Below are 17,653 nucleotides of genomic sequence, written 5' to 3' on the forward strand. Positions count from 1 at the left end.
ATTAGAATCAAATATTAAGGTAAGGAAGATCTCACCCCCACCCCCCACCCAAAAAAAAAATAAAATAAAATAAATAATATACAAGGAGTACTCTAAACCATAACTATCGAAATAGAAAGCCAATTTGAAACATAACAAAGGATTTTGTTCCCTTTACTGTTTTTCAGACACCCTGTAACGATTAAAAAGTACTTATTGGTAATAAGTCTTAATTAAAAGTATGTAAAAGCATATAGCAGTCATCTGTGTGGGACAATCAAGAGCTTTTCGAATAACAAACTTCAAAAACTAATGTTTAAGAATTTTCAGGACGGACATATATGTTTTGATGAAGCCAGAGCTTTCCAAACAACAGTCATGTTTTAAGAATCAATGAATATCCGATTTAGAACTACTTTCGATTTATTCTTTTAGTCTGTAAAGGCACATGGAGGCAAGTCTAAAGAATTTCTTCTGGAAATTCCATAGTAATTAGGCAACCTAACACTTTAGACAGAATCACATTACGTTGGTCTTTTTGACATACAAAATCCTTTGAAAATCAACTCATTTTCGATTTTCACAGAATCAATAACATAGCTAAAGTATGAATAAATCTTACCAAGTCTTTTATCAAGCGATCAAATAAATGTATCCTTCACTACTTTGCTTAATGTTTAGAAAAGTTGACATATTTTCATAAACAAAGGGCACTAAGTGATATACGGGAGAGGGGCTCTAGGTAGAAGATCGCTTTTGAAAATTGATCAATTGATTTCTTTCATGTTCGCAGAATTAAAAATACAACTTTTGATAACAGACTTAAGTCTGTTATCAAAAGTTGTACCTTTGTGAACAAGTCGTTCGAAATTGTAACTTTTAAAATTTTTGTTCATCTTAATATTTTGTTGCTAACTTACACATTGTGCAATTGTGCTAGGAGAAAAAAATGATTTATAATTTAAATCAGGACTATAAAATTTCTCGAATTAAAAATGATTGAAAAGGAGTTAAGTAGTGTTATTAAAGTCTTCATTTTGACCTTTCAACTTTGAGTGACAGTTTTTGTGTTAGATTTTAATGATGACACTAGTATAATAGCGCTCAAATATTATATATAAAACATTGTTTAGAAAAATACTCTCAAAATCTTATGTCTGCCCAAGTGTATAAGTAGTTTTACGGTATTTAAATTGAAAACCAAATAAAATTGCTATGTTTGAACAATATTTGCCACTATTGACCACTTAATATTATTATCAATTATAAGTTATACTCTGTGAATTTAGAAATCCAGTAGACATTTCATGGTCAGGTCTTTGGGTCAAGTGGGGGGCTTTATCGCCCTGAAATCTGTATATTCTCCGTACTATTTATATAAAGATTAACATTTCTGACAAGTTATATTGAACAATCATAATGTTTCCCTATAAGAATTAATGTGTTTAAATTTCATATTTAACAGACACTTGTAAAAATAGGTGTTTACTAAAGAACTTCGTCCAGAGTAAGGTGTCATTGATCAAATAATATGGCTGGCGAGTAGGATTTGCACTAAACCCCGAAATAAACACTACTTTAGGCACATACTTCCGAAAAATCGCTGGCAAAATTATACTATTGATTTAACATGGGAAACATTTTAGTATCAAACAATCTTTGGGCTAAAATTTTAACACAGTAGGTCAAATCAATTTGTCTTTTGTTGAAAAAAAAGGTATATATCAATTATATTACCAGAAGCGACGGGAAATACATAATACTTTAGTAATTTAAGGATTTTTTTTTTCAATTAGAATTAATGCAGTCAATGCCAAATTAATTTATTTCATAACCCTATAAATGTTTATCTATACACATATGCATGTATTCATAACCGTGGTAACGTGGAAATAATAGCACGTGATGGGCGCATGATTTTCAATTTTTTATTGTGTGCAAAATAAACTTAAGTGAAAATCGTGTGAACCAAAATACATGTATACGTCATGCGCATTATCTTGCAAGAATCCTGTAAAGTTGAATAAGCGTGAACCATATCAATTCATTGTAAAAATTCCTGAAGCTTTATTTTCTCGAATTTCGTTAGAATTATTTTTTCTTGTTTACTCGTATCCAGCGAAAGAGCGAACATATAGGTGTCGCTTGTTGTTTTTTTTTCGTGCATCGGTGGAAATCTTCATCAGAATTGTAATAATAGTCAATCTTTATTAAAATTAAGCTTGACAAAGAAATCTTGTCGATTTCAATGCCTGTCTGTCCCCTTTCCGTTTCAAAGCTATCTGACTAAATTAGATCTTCGTAATTTAAAAATATATATATATTTTGTTTTTATAATCTCTAACCTATAGAAATTATCATGTAACAAACATGCCTCGTAATTCAAACAAATATAAGCCGTATCTATAAAAACATGATGTTTTATAGAAACTAATAATTACTGTGTATATTTTGGTACTGATAAAAGCTTGCCAAAACACCAGACACCATAGCAGTACATGCTGGGATTAAAATGCGAAGACCAAAACACCTTAACTATTCCACCTTACTCCATGTGCCTGCTTGACATTGTAAAGGATTTATTGTTTAAAAAGATCAATGAATAAGATCGTTATTCTTTTATCAGACTTCGATAAAATTTATTCTTAAGAATGTCATTATTTTAAAATATTAAAAGTCGCTTCGTGTCTTATTAAAATATAGTAGGTTAACTGGCATTCGGGGGAGATTAGGAGAAGTATTAAAATTCGTATCAATTTGTTATTGATAAAATCAAGAAGCTTCATTATAATGGTTCCTATTTAAACCTACCAACCATATCAGACCCAAGACGATTCCGTCACTTCATTACTTTGTGTTATGGCCACTGAAATTCCGTTGGAACTTTGACATATTGTTATATATAACGCTGAATAAATATAACACGACTTTTAAAAGGTTTGAATAAAATATTATTTATTCATTGTAGAGGATTATTGACAATCACACAAGGAGAAAGGTAAGAAGTTTTGATAGATTCTCTTTTTACTGAACAATTATCCCAAAATTTAACTGTTTAACAACCTCTGTTTAATAGTTTCAGGTCAGAAAACCCCAACTTTCAAGGGAACGTTTAAATGTCAGAACTTTGATTCGTATTCATTTATTCGACACATATTTACCCTATAAATTATATGAAGAAGTTACTTACACGAAATTTAAGTTTTTATGTATTTTGAAGTTAAAATGGGATTTTGCTGTTTTGTCTATGCTACTAGATATTGCTACATAGAAATCCAATATGTCATTGAAACACGGTGCTGTGTTAAAAATTAAAGTAAACTTTATATCCATCTTGGTGTAGCCCCTAATCAATATGTATGTTTTTAAACTATGAAGTATACTGAAAAGAATAGGCTGATTCTACGGACATTAATGAACCGAGTTCCCTCTTAGGCCAATCTGTCTCCTTTTTCAAAGTTTCTCGATCCGCCTCTGAGATGGATGAATTATGTCTTACCATACCCTTAGTCTTGGTAACTGAAGTATAGTGAAGGAAGTCTTAAGGTCCTTTACAGCCGTATGTTTTATCGAGCAAATTAAATTGTATTTATGTACTGTTAAATTACTATTGTTCGTGGTGTACCAATTTTCATGGATTACGTGGGTAAGGTAAACCACGAATTTCGATTCCCAACGAAAAGGATTATTAACTTTAAAATGTATGACAAGATCGTCAAAACCACGAATTCAAGAATCCACGAACTTGTGCTTTTCCCCTAAACCACGAAAATTGATACCCACGAATATAAGACTTAGTACTTTCACAGTATATTAAATTACACGTATTTAGGCTTTGAATGTGTTGTACATTAGAGATACACAATTTTTAATGTTGATTTTGATATTTACGCATGCAATGATGCTCTAAATAATGGACAAACGAAGTTAAAGAATTATTATCCATTAAACTTTGGAAAATATGAGAAGTTTGAAGCGACTTCGGTCAGGACTACATACAAATAGTGCGGTATTGTTACCATTTCTTAGAAGAAAGTAGGGATGCCATTGTTTATTCTGTTTTTATCTTAATATCATTATGTTCAAGGTTTTTAATGGCTTAAGCGTCGATTATGTGTTGTTCTGAAGACCTTGCTGCGTAATATGCGAGTGTTTTAAACTTAGTAATGACATTGAAATGACTGCTACCACTTGAATTACATAACATTTTAAAATAGGCCTACTAAATTATCCTCTTCAGCTTTACTTAAACTTTGAAATTAGTATTGTTTATTTAAAGTATATAACCAGTCTATAATGTTCATCACCTTGTAAGTACGATTGGAAATGCATGTACAACTTGCACAATATTTATTGGTATTGCAAATCACTAAACAGGAATTTATTGACGCCGTTTAAAATTCATGCTATTCTATCCGTATTTTACTCATACATCATGTGGAGGAAACAAGCTGTGGAGAATCCAGGGGGACCCCATTTTTGTTAATTTTGAGAAAATTAGCCAAATTATAGCTCTGGACGCCCTCTTTTCTAGAACACCCCTTTTAAAAATTGCTGGATCCGCCATTCGGGGTGGAGGGGTCTCGATAAGGTTAAATTCTTTAACTTGTAATTAATATACTGGTATTTTGCTGCAAAACAATGCATGCTTGTATCATTATCATCGTGACACACAAATAACGCTGGCAAAACGGAACAATGCCGCGAAACTCAGGTTTTGAGTGAGCGTAATAGGTAGAAATGGAGACCAAAAAAATAAAATCTAGACATTCATCATTAAAGGGAAACGACTGTGAAAAATTATAAATTTCGTTTGTTTACAAGACCACCTGGTGCCGGAAAATGTATTTCACTAAATATTACATGAACACTCCAGAACAATAAAGATATTTATTTATGCTTTTTAATCTTTATGGAATTTAAAATTGTGAAATGAATATATGGACATAAATCATAAGTTAGGCATAAAAATTTCATAAGTAAAATTAAAAACATCGCCTTTGGGACAACCAACACCGCAGTACTAGATAACGAGAAATTATACATTTTCCGATAGATATTTGTCTGTGTACTGCAAAATCTTAAAATGTAATTGATTCAGAGTTCAATTTGAGTTTAATTCAATATTCAATGAAGTTTAGATTGTTTCAGCAGACATTCCTATAATACCACGTAAAATATTCGTCTGATTTGGATGTTAGGCAAAACAATGTGAAAGTACAGTTATGTAAATTCAAACATGATTGTCCCATATTAAAAATGTGAGAAAATATTTTAAAAATATGGTATTGTTAAAATAATAAAAGCAACATAACAAGAAATTAACGATTTAGTTTTTATTGTGTTTGGGAAAAATGGGAGAGGAATGTAGGAAGGAGGATACAAATCTGAGGGGTATCATCAGTGACTTGCAAACTATTGTAACTAGTATAAAATGAAATTCAGGATTGGATATGGGGGAAAATCCGGGCGGAAATTACAACTGCCCCACTTTAAAACACACATAAAAAACTAAGCTCTAACTGAACTTCGTGGAATGGTTAAAAACAAAAATGAAAATGTAAGTTTGTCGTCATGGTCAAATATCACAACTTAAAAAGTGCAAAAACAAAGTTGACGAAATGTCATCAAATGTAAGTAAAAGTCTCGCTAAAACATATAAGTAAGTGAAATACCTAATGTAATATAGGTAAACTTGATGTAGATTTTTTGGAAATATTGAATTATGCCTTTCAGGATTGTATTATATGTCACACAGAACTGCCCTATAGTACTTTAAAGTACATTTTTCGAACGTGTTTTTTTTACCTGCTGCGATTAAATCCTGAAACTTATTGATCAGGGTTCGTGGACCACAGACCTGAATTGAAGCGTTGTGTTGTACATCGTTGAATGTAATGGTGTCTGACAATTTCTCCTGTCTTAATTCTGGTATGACCACGGAGTGCAGAAAAGTCATTTCACGATTTTTATAAGAGTCGAATATTAAATCGGCCGATTGTTTATAGCTTTGGGCTTTGGATCACCGAATCTAACATTTAATGGTTTCAAGAAATCTTTCGCCGTTTAGGGATTTCATCAATATTCTAACAAACGGAACTTTGGGTTTTTCTATCCAAAACCCCTGGCGACCATGTAAGACATAAATTGGAAAATTACATCGTAAAACACTCCTCCCTATTATAACTGCTAATAAAAGTCGGTTATCCGTTCTTGTGAGTTAATATTAGGTTCAACTGAACTTAGTATCCAAACTATAAAGTTAGGTCATCCATGCGATGCATTGAAAATATTACTCGCGTGATTCTTTAACATAAGGAATCTAAAGCTCGAAATTTCGAAAGAGAAATAGGTTCGCTTGATCTTTTTGACATTAAGATAATGCATATTGATTGCTTCATTTCTAAATTGCATGTTAGAATTGAAAACAAACCTTTAAGGCTTTGTCAGAAAGGTGAATAAGGTCAAAAATGTCATACTCATCAGAAGATGTCTTGTGTGAATTTGATTTAAAGGCTGTGGATTTTTTTTAAGTAGGCGGAATGTATTCTAAATTTCCATTATACATGTAGATTAACATATTTCGAAATTCTTAGTCCAAGATCTAGGTTAAACATTAGTTTTCTTTGTCGAATTAGAAAAAAATAACACGAAGTGTGATTGGTCGATTCTGAACGACCACATAGTTTGATTTTTGTAGCATTTAATGGGCGAATGAATTAGTGCCAGGCCGGATCCAGACACTTTGAAAAAGAGGGTACCAGCCGACGTTCCTCAGAATAAGGGGGTGTTAGGACATTATTTGCCATTTTTGTCAATTTTACATATAAAAGATGACAAATTTTCCAATAAAAAGGTTGGTTGCCACCCCACTACACCCCTGCTAGATCCGCCACTGTGGTGAAATTTGAGTTCCAGTGCTGCTATTTGCTATGATTCATCTCTCACCGAAACATATATATCATAACATCATATTTTAGATCAAACATGTCCTATACAACCCTATAGTAATATACGATGTTGAAGCACAGACCCGTCTACTTTCCGTCCTTTAATTTCAGTATGCACGTGTGTATTACTCTAAAATGGAAAATCGGAAAACGACGAAAATTGAAAGGACGCGTTTTCATATCTAGACAAAATATTCCACATTTTAGAGGAGAAAATTAATTTTTTTTAGAGATATCTTAATACGGCATGTGAACGGACAGATGGGCAGATGGATGGATGGAACCGTTGAACGTCTATCGAAAGACGGATATGCGTGTAAGTTTAAACATTTCGGACGACCTAGTTTTTGTTTATGGTTGAACTGGGTATAACCTTACACTTTGACATTTGGCACTCGTGAACTTAATTTTGTCTTCACTAGTAAATACACCTGTGCAAGTAACTGTAAAGAGTAGGTTTAGTTTTATTTACAATTCTTAAAATAAGGGTTACACCTCATTTATCAATATATACTTATTTATTCTGTAAACGTTTTTTTCTTCACACTAATGGATATTGTTGAAATAAAACATATTGACAATTTTTGTAAATTTGTTTAAACTAATGACTAGGAGTTCATTTGAAACCAAATACAGGGTAAATATTGATTTTTTACAAATAATCTATTCAGTAGCAGCAAGTGATGGTTTTGTACACATTTGTCGTACGAAATTTGTAACAAGTTGATAAATAGGTAAACTCTTTCACTTTGCTCGACTTTGGAAATTCTATCAGGGACCAAGCTCCACGCAGGGAGAGACGTTAATTTGCTCTAGACAGGCCTTTTGAAATTCTAAGAAAATTGATTATTCCAATCAATCCTCGTTTGACAATCGGATAACATTACGAAAATTGCAAGATTCTTGCATTTCCCGAGAAGGCTGTCTGCAGCGTCTAGGGTTAGTTTCAAATGTCGAGCGGGGCCCTGTTGGTACTAATAAAAAAAACAGAAGAGTATCTATCTAGAAAGAAAACACATTTACATTTTCTTTACAACGCGACAAAGCTATAGTAAAGGTTTTGTTATGCGTGAATTACTCATTTGATTGTGTACACAATTAGTCAGGAAACATCCTGGCTACGTCGAAATTCGGATATACACATTATTTCAAAGACCGTTTCACGATATTCTAAATTGTCTTGTGATTAGTTGGAATCGAAGAGCTCAATAAAGACTGACCTCCCCTTTTATGTAAATATAAGTCCGTCTTGTGATTATAGTTGGAATCAAGAGCTCAATAATGACGGACCTCCTCTTTTATGTAAATATCAGTCCGTACACTAGCTGAAGTGCAACTATACTCTTAGATTATCAGGTTAGCGATTACATGACCTTTTCAGATTAGTAATTTTTATAACCCACTAATACGTAGTCAGAATCTGAAATTTACCCAGAGCAGTGAAAAACAATAATAACTTTTGATAAAGTTCTTCAGTATTTATGATAATGTACGTAAAATATGAAATGAACAAATGATTGATATTTTAAGAGCTATTTAGGGTAATGGGCCAGATCTTTTTTCCTATCAATATCTGATTTTAGGGACACGTTTTACGCCAGTTTTGCTACGGTTGTGTGAATGTGTAACAGTTCTCCAGTAATTTATTAGTCATTAGTCACGGCATTTTTATGGGGATTAGTGTACCCGCCTTCTCAATGACTGAGTGACCCAAGTAAGCTTCATATTTGATGCATTATAAGTCAACTTCGACATACAATTTCACCACTTAAGAAATAAGAGCTGACTTGAATTCTACCAGTTACTGTTGGATGAAGTAAATTAACTTTCACGATCGGAAATCCATATGATAATTCGTACCTTGCTGAAATTGGCACATGACGTCCCCGCACCAGAGTAGAAAACTATAAACGTAAGTAAACGACGGATATAATTAGGAGAGTAAATAACTCTACAAAACTCATAAGATATGATCTAAACGTGCATTTAACATTTAACCAAACCTAGGCTTATATTCAAAAGCAAATTAACTTTAAAATTTAATGTTTTATCTCCGAGTGATAATCTGTATGGCAATTTGCCTAGTACTGGCAGATACGAAACTGTCATTGTATAAAGATGGAAGTGATATATAGGCAACAATTACCCCGCAAATTATGTGCTTGTCATAATGACTAGACGACGCCACCATTACCCAGATGACAGTCGCTCTATGGGGCTTGGTTGGTGCGATAAAAGGAGTAAGCAAAGCATAATTGATTCTTAAACGAGTTCCTATTCAAGATCTCGTACATTTATTTCTTACACGAGACGATGTATCTCTCTCATGAGTGGAGAAGATCTAATACACTCATCAAGAACTAGCATAGTTACCTTTCCCCTTTTTTACGACGCGGATGCAATCTATACAAAGTAAGAAAAAAGGTTTCATTACGCACAGCTTTTATTGCATTATTTTTACCGTCTCAAACAACGGCTGTGAAATAATTGAATTGGCCGTTTTAATTGGATGTTGACCTTTGTAAAACAGATGCCCGTAACGTCGTCTTTTTGATCTAATTTTAGTTGACTATGATATAAATAGCCGTTTTGGTAGGATTAGTCCATGTAAGACCGGTGCGCTTGACTCTGTTTTCATAGTCCGTTTTCAATGGACTATGTAGTTGAAAAAAAGGGTTTTGATTTGACTTTCATGTCTTCATGACGAATGTCTCTTTTTGAAAGGAACCTTTTACAATAAATGAAAGTTTCAAAATATAATTCTAGGCATGCTCTGTAGTACTGTATATTTTTGAAAAGATCTGTCAGGATCTTTGGCTGTCATTTTATAAAAAAAAAAAAATCGAATATTGACGTTGATGAATACTTTGAACAAACTAAGCAGCTCTCCAGATTAAATAGGTTGAGTTAAGGAGGTTGACCTATGGAAAGGGACATAACTCATGAAATCAGTGATATTTTTGTATCCTATTCAATTTCACCAATGCTTATCAAGCTTTCATTTGGAACAGGATGAAATCAGTCCAAGTAACTTTGATGCTTTCACGAGATTAATGTAAAGTTTTGAATACAAACATTCCAATGCTTTGTAAGAGTTGTGTCCCCTACCCTAGGCCTTCCTCCTTAGATGCAACAGAAGACCAACAGAGTTGATGAATTTTATTGCTGTTTTTACTTTTACACCAACAGAGTAAAAAGTTAAAGTACAAAATTTAATAAAAAAGATGTTAATCAAGATTATTTATAACGGAAACTTTAATAAACAAGAAAAATGCACACTCGCAGGGCTGATTCCATATTCCGCGTTTTATGAGGACATTTTTATTTCACCGCCATATATATTTACGTAAATATTGCATTAATTAATGCGTGCCTTGACACGAATGGATCATTAGTAAGGTCTTTTTCAAAATTAATAGAAAACCAAAAAAATGAAATGCTTGCTAAAAGGTTTTTGGCCAACGGAGACCAAATATAACAACGATGTGGATATGGTATACTAATTTTTTTAAACTTACTGTGAGTTTTATAAACTTTATGAATTATAATTTATGATTCAAATCCATCACAGGATCGTTCTTGTCGTTTTAGGAGATAAAAATCAATATAAAACAGTCCCCTGCAAGTCAATTTCACTCATAATAAATAAGACAAAATGTATCATTAAAATCCCTTAATTTGCAGATCTTACAAGGCCTAAAAATAATGAAATAAGCAGTAACTTGTAGCGTCCATAAAAATTTCATTGGAATTTTGATTGAACGACATACAGTCAAACATGTGTTAGCGACCCCATGCATTCAGCAATAATCTATTTTAAGAATGTGTGATAAAAATATTCCAATGTAGTGTATTCTATGTAAAATTGATCTGTATAAAGACCACCTGTCCTATGTGACCAAGATATATTCTCCCTTGGAAGGTCACTTTAAGGAGGTAGACCTAGGGAAAGGGACACAACTCTTTCAAGTATTACAACTTGTCGTAGCGACCCCATGCATTCAGCAATAATCTATTTTAAGAGCGTATGATAAAAATATCCCTATGTAACTAGCATAGGATTCTATGAAAATTAACCTGTATATAAAGACCACCTGTCCTATATGACCAAGATATATTCTCCCTTGGAAGATTACTGTGAGAGGTTTCACTGTATATATATGTATTCAAGTTTTTTTTTTAGTTAAGTACACTTTATTAAGAGTTACTTCAGAAAAAGATCATGTTTGCTCTTAAAGCGATCTTATCTGAAGTATGTACGGTGTAGCTATCTGCTGTGTATAGAAACGGCACAGTGTTGATTTAAGCTTTAAAATATTCAATTCAACAATCTAAAAATTTTTGAACATTTGGCTTTTTGCCTCAAATTGTCTGATAATACTACGTAGGGGAAACAGTTGTACAAACAAAATAGATTCATCTAAATCTTAAGTAACCCACTTTGCTCATAAGATGAAAGAAGTGTTCTGATGTTTTCATTCAAAATTGTTTTCAACACTTACTTACCGAAGAGATCAAACAGAGATTACAACAACATATCAGGCATGTTGGATTGACCCCTAGCATATTTTGTTGAATCTGCTGACTTCGTTATTCCTGTCGTGATGCTATCCAATTTTAAGCTGCTTGTTGAAATGTGGGCAAAAGTGGAAGAAGTGGATTGTGATTCTTGATTACGGGGGACTGGTGTCCACGAAAAAAGATATTATGTGCAGAATATTTTGTTCGTACATATTAATATCTTCCAATTAGTATCTCAACAAATATTACATACAACATGCACAATATAGTACTTACGGAAAGTTGAGGATTGGAAGTGGGGTGGGGGAGGAGGTCCGGAACCGGACCGCAACCTTTGGATAGCGAAGGTAGTTTGAGATCGATTTAATTGTGTTTATAATGTATCCTTGAGAAAGTGCGAACATCAGATGCATCTTTTTCTCTTCATAGATAACTATTTTGTTTACACAAGATATTACAACGTGCACACAATAAAATAATAATGTGTGTACATCACAATTATTTGGCGTGCACTAAAATGTAATAATATGGGCATCAAGTTATTGTAGAAAAACCCACCAAACAAACAATGTTTTTTTTCGGTCTTCAGATGCTATATTTTAGGTAACATTAGTATTTTCTGTATTAAGATCTGCACGATAACTCTAACAAAGTTCTAATTTCATGCACAATCTATATAAATTTTATCTCAAAAGCCCAACACCCAAATTAAAAACCAAGACTTTGTGATGTGGTCTGTAACTGATTCTGAATAGGAAATAAAAGTAAAGTTGGTGGGGCTTTGACATGCATGAATCACCTCCTGTCTGATTTTTATGAAGACTGATACTAAAGTAAAGTTTCCTTATCTTGGGCATTTACCACATTCGTATGAACCGACTAGGTTACCAAACATAATTGATCATTCAGCGTAACAAGAGCAAGACGGTTAAAACACTTAAACCTTATGACCAATAAGATACCTCGAAACCCGGAACTCACCTCTGAAATATTAGTGAAAGACTGTCTAGTTTGTTTTAATTACATATTTTAAAGTCCATAAATCACAACAATAACTAAGGCAATCTTCAATTTTACTAAGAGTACTTTACAACCATCAACGTAGCTTTACAACCAGAGATGGTTAACTAACGTATTTTTTAATCATTATTGCTCTATACTTGTAATAAATATGCCAAGCTGTTGACAGAGATCAAGAGATTGTATAATATTAGCAAATTTTCTTTGTGATTGATACCGATTGGTATATTACCGTTTAATTATGACCTCCTCTGAAGTTGGTAAATCGTGCACCTTCCGCTCTTATTGATGATAACCTTCGCCAAATAAAACCGCTTGGTACTTCGCTTTCCATGTGAGGAGCAATCTATTTAAGGCTTAATACTTGAAAGGTCTCTCCCCTGCAAAGAGTAACAATGGTTTGAGTTTTTTGCTCGGACTCCTTAGTTTTCTTGCCACTTTAATTTGTGGGAAAGACATGTGATGTATACAGAAATACCCTCATAACAATGATATAAAATTATTTTGGAACACCAAAAATCTTCCAAAATGAACGAAATTAAAAGCTCCAATTGACATAATCGCCCTTTAAATCAACAATTGTAACATAATTATTATACAGATTTGATTTCTTTAAAGATAAAATAGAAATCATAGCAAATTTATAAATTTGACCTTTCTCTCTTCAAATTTAATGGCGTTATTGATCTAGATCTGAAGAATTTCGGAGGTTTATTTGCAACGGTTTAAATCCGTAGGTAGCTATTTTTGTTAACGTTACAATATTGACTAACTTGTCAGTTTAAATACTAAAAGGCACTTAAAAGTGTTGAAAATTCTCTTACTGTGCTTAGACTCAATATTTGCATTTTTTTAAACTATTATAAATAGAATTTAAACATTTTAGGTCAGAACTGTTAAGAAAATGAATATTAGCAAGCAGACCTGTTTAAAAAAATGTCATGAATATCGCCATGAGAATCGATTACAAAAACCTTATGAACTTAAAAAAAAGGAATCGATGAAAGTGTCCCGAGACAAATCTCTGTTATTCATCGATTAGGATATCAAAGACAGGGTTTATTACATAAAATGCATGTATATAGCGTTTTCCATTCTATATTCATTTTTACGTTTTGAACAGAATTGTTTTGCGATGTAATATTATCTGTTTTATGGTTAAATACCCATGTTAGGATCAGAAAGGGGATGATAGAGGATGGAAACCTGGTTATGGGAATCTAGGCCAATTGATAGAACCTACGATCGTAGAATAACAAAAATTCTGATTTTACAATCTCCAGTACAGAGGGTATATGAACTACTTTAAAGCTTTACACCTGTCACGCTAAGTACTTAACCTCGCGGAGTGATACGTAATGAAACAGGAAGGTGTAAATCTCATGGTGCAAATACTGAAGTCCAGTTGTCAAAATGTGGGATGCGGTATGACAATAATCCCTATTTTCTTTCCGACAGTATAAATTAGTGTTAGTTGCAATTGAATATGCTTTTACTTAACTACGTATGCATTTAAATTTTTCTCACTTATCGACGCTAATAGATGCATAATTCATTTTCTAATAACAATTGCAAGAAAGGAAAGTTACGTTTTCATGTTTTTTTTTACAGAACTAATACATAAAGTATTTAAAGTTAATGTATGGACCACCACTAAAACACTCCTGTGCAAGACGTTTTATTTAAGTTTGATTGCAAGATCGTACTTTCCAAAGGACTTCCCATCTCCCAAACACGCTACGCATTTTAACCCAGTTTTTTGTTTTTAAAAAAAACTTTGTGGACCATTATTATGCCTTTGTGACTTTTGATTCACAAAAAGGGAGATAATCATCACTGAATGGCCCCATTCATCGTTCGTTTACCAGCATCCAGTCAACTGATCACAGACAATTAATATCACCGGGTCTTTAATTTTGATAGCAACGGTCCATTTGACGGCTAATAACGACATTAGTTTAAAAACATTTTATTTTCAAATTTCAAAAGCCACACGGAGAAACATTTGTCCAATAAATTGATTGATTGCCAGATATCATTTTTGATATGAAATATAACTTTATATCACAATGTTAGCGAGAGGGTAATTGGTAATTAATGAGCAGTAATGGGATGCCTTTAAGATTTGACGTGCTTGCTATTTTTTGACTCGTATTTTAAATCTTTATTGGAAAGAAATGTAATAAAAAAGCTAAGAAAGAAGTATTTAAGTGTAAGCGTTTGTAAGAATCAGGCAAAATGGTAAAAATCAGAAACATGCATGTCAAAACCCCACCGATCTGACTATAAAATATCACTCAAGAATGCTTCCTTTATTTTGAAAGACCATTATTTGATCTCTGCATCATTGGATTTGCTCAGAATTTTTTCTAATGGAATCTTAGAAAAAAAAATGAGGTTTTTGACAGAGATATCTGCCCTTGAAATGTTCGTTTTCAGTGCATTTCAGTGAAATTGTAACTCAATGGTCCAGCATAATATGGAAAATCTTGTCTGTTTTCCTTGATTCAGATGGTGAAAATAGTCAAATTAAACCATCAAAATGGTGGTTTTTGTCACGTCATGTTTCACCCACTGCCTGATTCTTACAGATACTGACACACTTAACTTCTACAACCCACATAAGTTAACTTACAACTACATTAGTTGAGGTATGTATTTACAGAGAACGTTTGCGGATAAAATGTAGGTCCAGTGGACCATTTTTACAATATGTCTGGATCTAGTTGATTCCATCCATAAATGTATAGCTTGTATCAAAACAATGGAAAGAAATACAATTCAAAGCCTATGTACACAACACAGCAATAGCATGATTTTGAAGATTACAGATTTAAAAGATACATGTCAGACGTATGTGATTCTAAACCAGAAATAGTTTAATGTATGAATTATTTAATACTCGTAGTTTGTTTTTCATATTCTAATTGTTACACGCAGTTCATTCTTTGAATTTATGCCTATTAAAATAAAGGATTTAATATCAATAAAATTCAATAAACACTTGGCAGAAATCCAGCCTCGGTTATCAGAATGCTTGTAAGGGTGGGCTCGAGAACAAAAGATCAGCACTATACTGTTTATAATGTGACAGACCCGATTGATCGAATGCTAGTGTACCATATTGATGAAATAATTTGTCTCCGGGGAAATAGTATTGCATATTTAGACAACATCCGGATAATTCTTTAAACTAGATTAATAAATTTGCAAAATAATGAAGAAGTTAACAACCGGTCAAACATTTTTCAGTTTGTTAATGAGATAAGAAAGGAATCGTGGGTTTGCTTATCGTCTGCATTATTTGCGGAGTTGTTTACTTCTTGTTTAGTTGTGATACGGTTTCCCAAACGAGTAATGTGAATAAACCACAACCTTTGGTGAATTTACAAATTGAAATTGAAGACGGATAAAGAATCAATATTTATTTTTGCTTTACAATCACAACGTGAATTCATTTTAATAAATTCTTTTACGTCATACCATTAACAAGCAAATCACAATGGCCAAAAATAGCAAAGCCCTTTCGTTTGTTTTTTTAACAATATATATATGGACATTATACTCTAACACAGAATTGTATTTTTTCTCATTTCTACTTATCTGAACACTCAAAAAACGCACATTATTATAACATGCTGCAGTATCCAAAGTCCCTATTGATCAAGAAATGGCGCGAAAATGAAAGTTTATCCATTTTCATTGATTATTTGTATAAATATCTGTCTTTTACCTCTGTCAATTTTATTTCTATCGACGTGAAAGTCGAATCTGGTCCAAGGTCCTCGTTTTTTAATGGAGTCTAGTAGAGTTAAAATATAAATCAACACATTAGCTAATAATTTGATAAGGTTCACGACAGCAAATTGGTAGGTCAAAATATGTCAAACAAAATTTTCTTCCTTTTGAAATTTGCTCAGTGAATGTGAAGACATATGAATAATGCTGTTAATGTTTACATTTCAAATTTTGAAAGGTTATTTGAAAAATCAATTACGACGATCCATCAATTGTACGGAGACCATTGAACTGATTATGGAAAAGAAACTTACTCTTTTAGATCAATATGTATTTTTTAAAATGATAATTCATCCATGATTAATACTGCTTTCGTAAACAAGATGTTAATAGCAGTTTGAGGAAACCCTTTACAGTGAGAAGGTTATAAAGTACACTCAACTACAGCATGGGCTAGTAAAAAGACACTCAAATCATACCGCGTTGAACACATAATATTTCAATAAAAATGAAGAATGATCGATCAAAAAGCTATCCAGTCAAGGTAGAGGTCTGTTAAGAGTTTAGTACAATATCTCCTTTAAATGTTTGAAGTTTGACAAGTGTTTCACGAATTTATAAAATTTTCTTCAATTACCCATTGCATGATTTTACAAGTGCGAGATCATTGAAAAGAATGCTATCAGATAACTCCAGTGACCAAATAATTATTTGACAACATTAATCGTCTACGTATTCTTTGTTGAATTTTGATATTTTACCTCGTGATTTACTTGTATTCGATATCAGACCAAAATGATGTTAAGTTTGTGATCAGGCGCGTAGCTGCCGTTAGCCAAAAAAGCTTTTGCCTGCACTTAAATTGCCTTTCTTTTTTGTTGAGATAAAATACATCCAGGAGATGCATAAATGATGCTCTAAAACGCTATCTCCGCGGAGCTTCGGGGGGGGGGGGGGCTTCGGCCCCTGGATCCCCTACCAGGGCTCCGCCCTGTACCTGCTGGGGGCCTAAAGCGACAGCCTGCCGTAATTTTGCCTACACTTCAATTTGGCCTCAGCTACGCGCCTGGTGATCAAAATTATTGATCTAATTTTTTAATGTTTTTTCTCTCCTATATTCATTTCAAACATTTGAATACAAATGTAACTAACCAGAAAACCCATTTATGGTTAGAAGCAGATGAGAAACAATTGAATCCATAACATTTGTCAGCGAGGAAAGTGCCGCGTAAAAATTATCTGCCCGGTAAATATCCGTGACGCTTGCGCCACCAAAACATTTATGTACGAGGCTTTTGCAACAAAAACACAAAATAAGACATTGTGTAGTCTAAAAGGGTTTGGAATGAAAGGCTTCTTTTGTCAATGTTTATTCATCTTTTACTAATAATTAAGGGGGTACCCAACACATCAATGAAATAACTTAATCAGCAAAACGTTTTATT

General features: G+C 32.9%; 1 protein-coding gene across 8 annotated transcripts in view; it reads left to right on the plus strand.

Annotated features, from left to right (window-relative positions):
• Positions 1-17,653, plus strand: part of LOC148628040 (uncharacterized) — a 64,393-nt gene that overhangs the window by 12,987 nt on the left and 33,753 nt on the right. For 4 of the 8 annotated variants that reach the window (XM_088583838.1, XM_088583870.1, XM_088583878.1 and 1 more), the window contains exon 2: positions 2,948-2,977. The exons of 1 other annotated variant lie outside the window; for it this stretch is intronic. The gene's annotated coding sequence lies outside the window, so the exon portion shown is untranslated. Of the gene's footprint in view, positions 1-2,790; positions 2,978-7,159; positions 7,246-8,597; positions 8,842-17,653 lie in introns of those variants that run through there. 3 more of the 8 variants (XM_088583842.1, XM_088583860.1, XM_088583844.1) reach the window with 3 other exon arrangements.

The sequence above is a fragment of the Perna viridis genome, chromosome 1 (genome assembly GCF_037379345.1).
Source record: "Perna viridis isolate PV_CMFRI_1.1 ecotype Kerala chromosome 1, ASM3737934v1, whole genome shotgun sequence".
Classification (NCBI taxonomy): domain Eukaryota; kingdom Metazoa; phylum Mollusca; class Bivalvia; order Mytilida; family Mytilidae; genus Perna; species Perna viridis.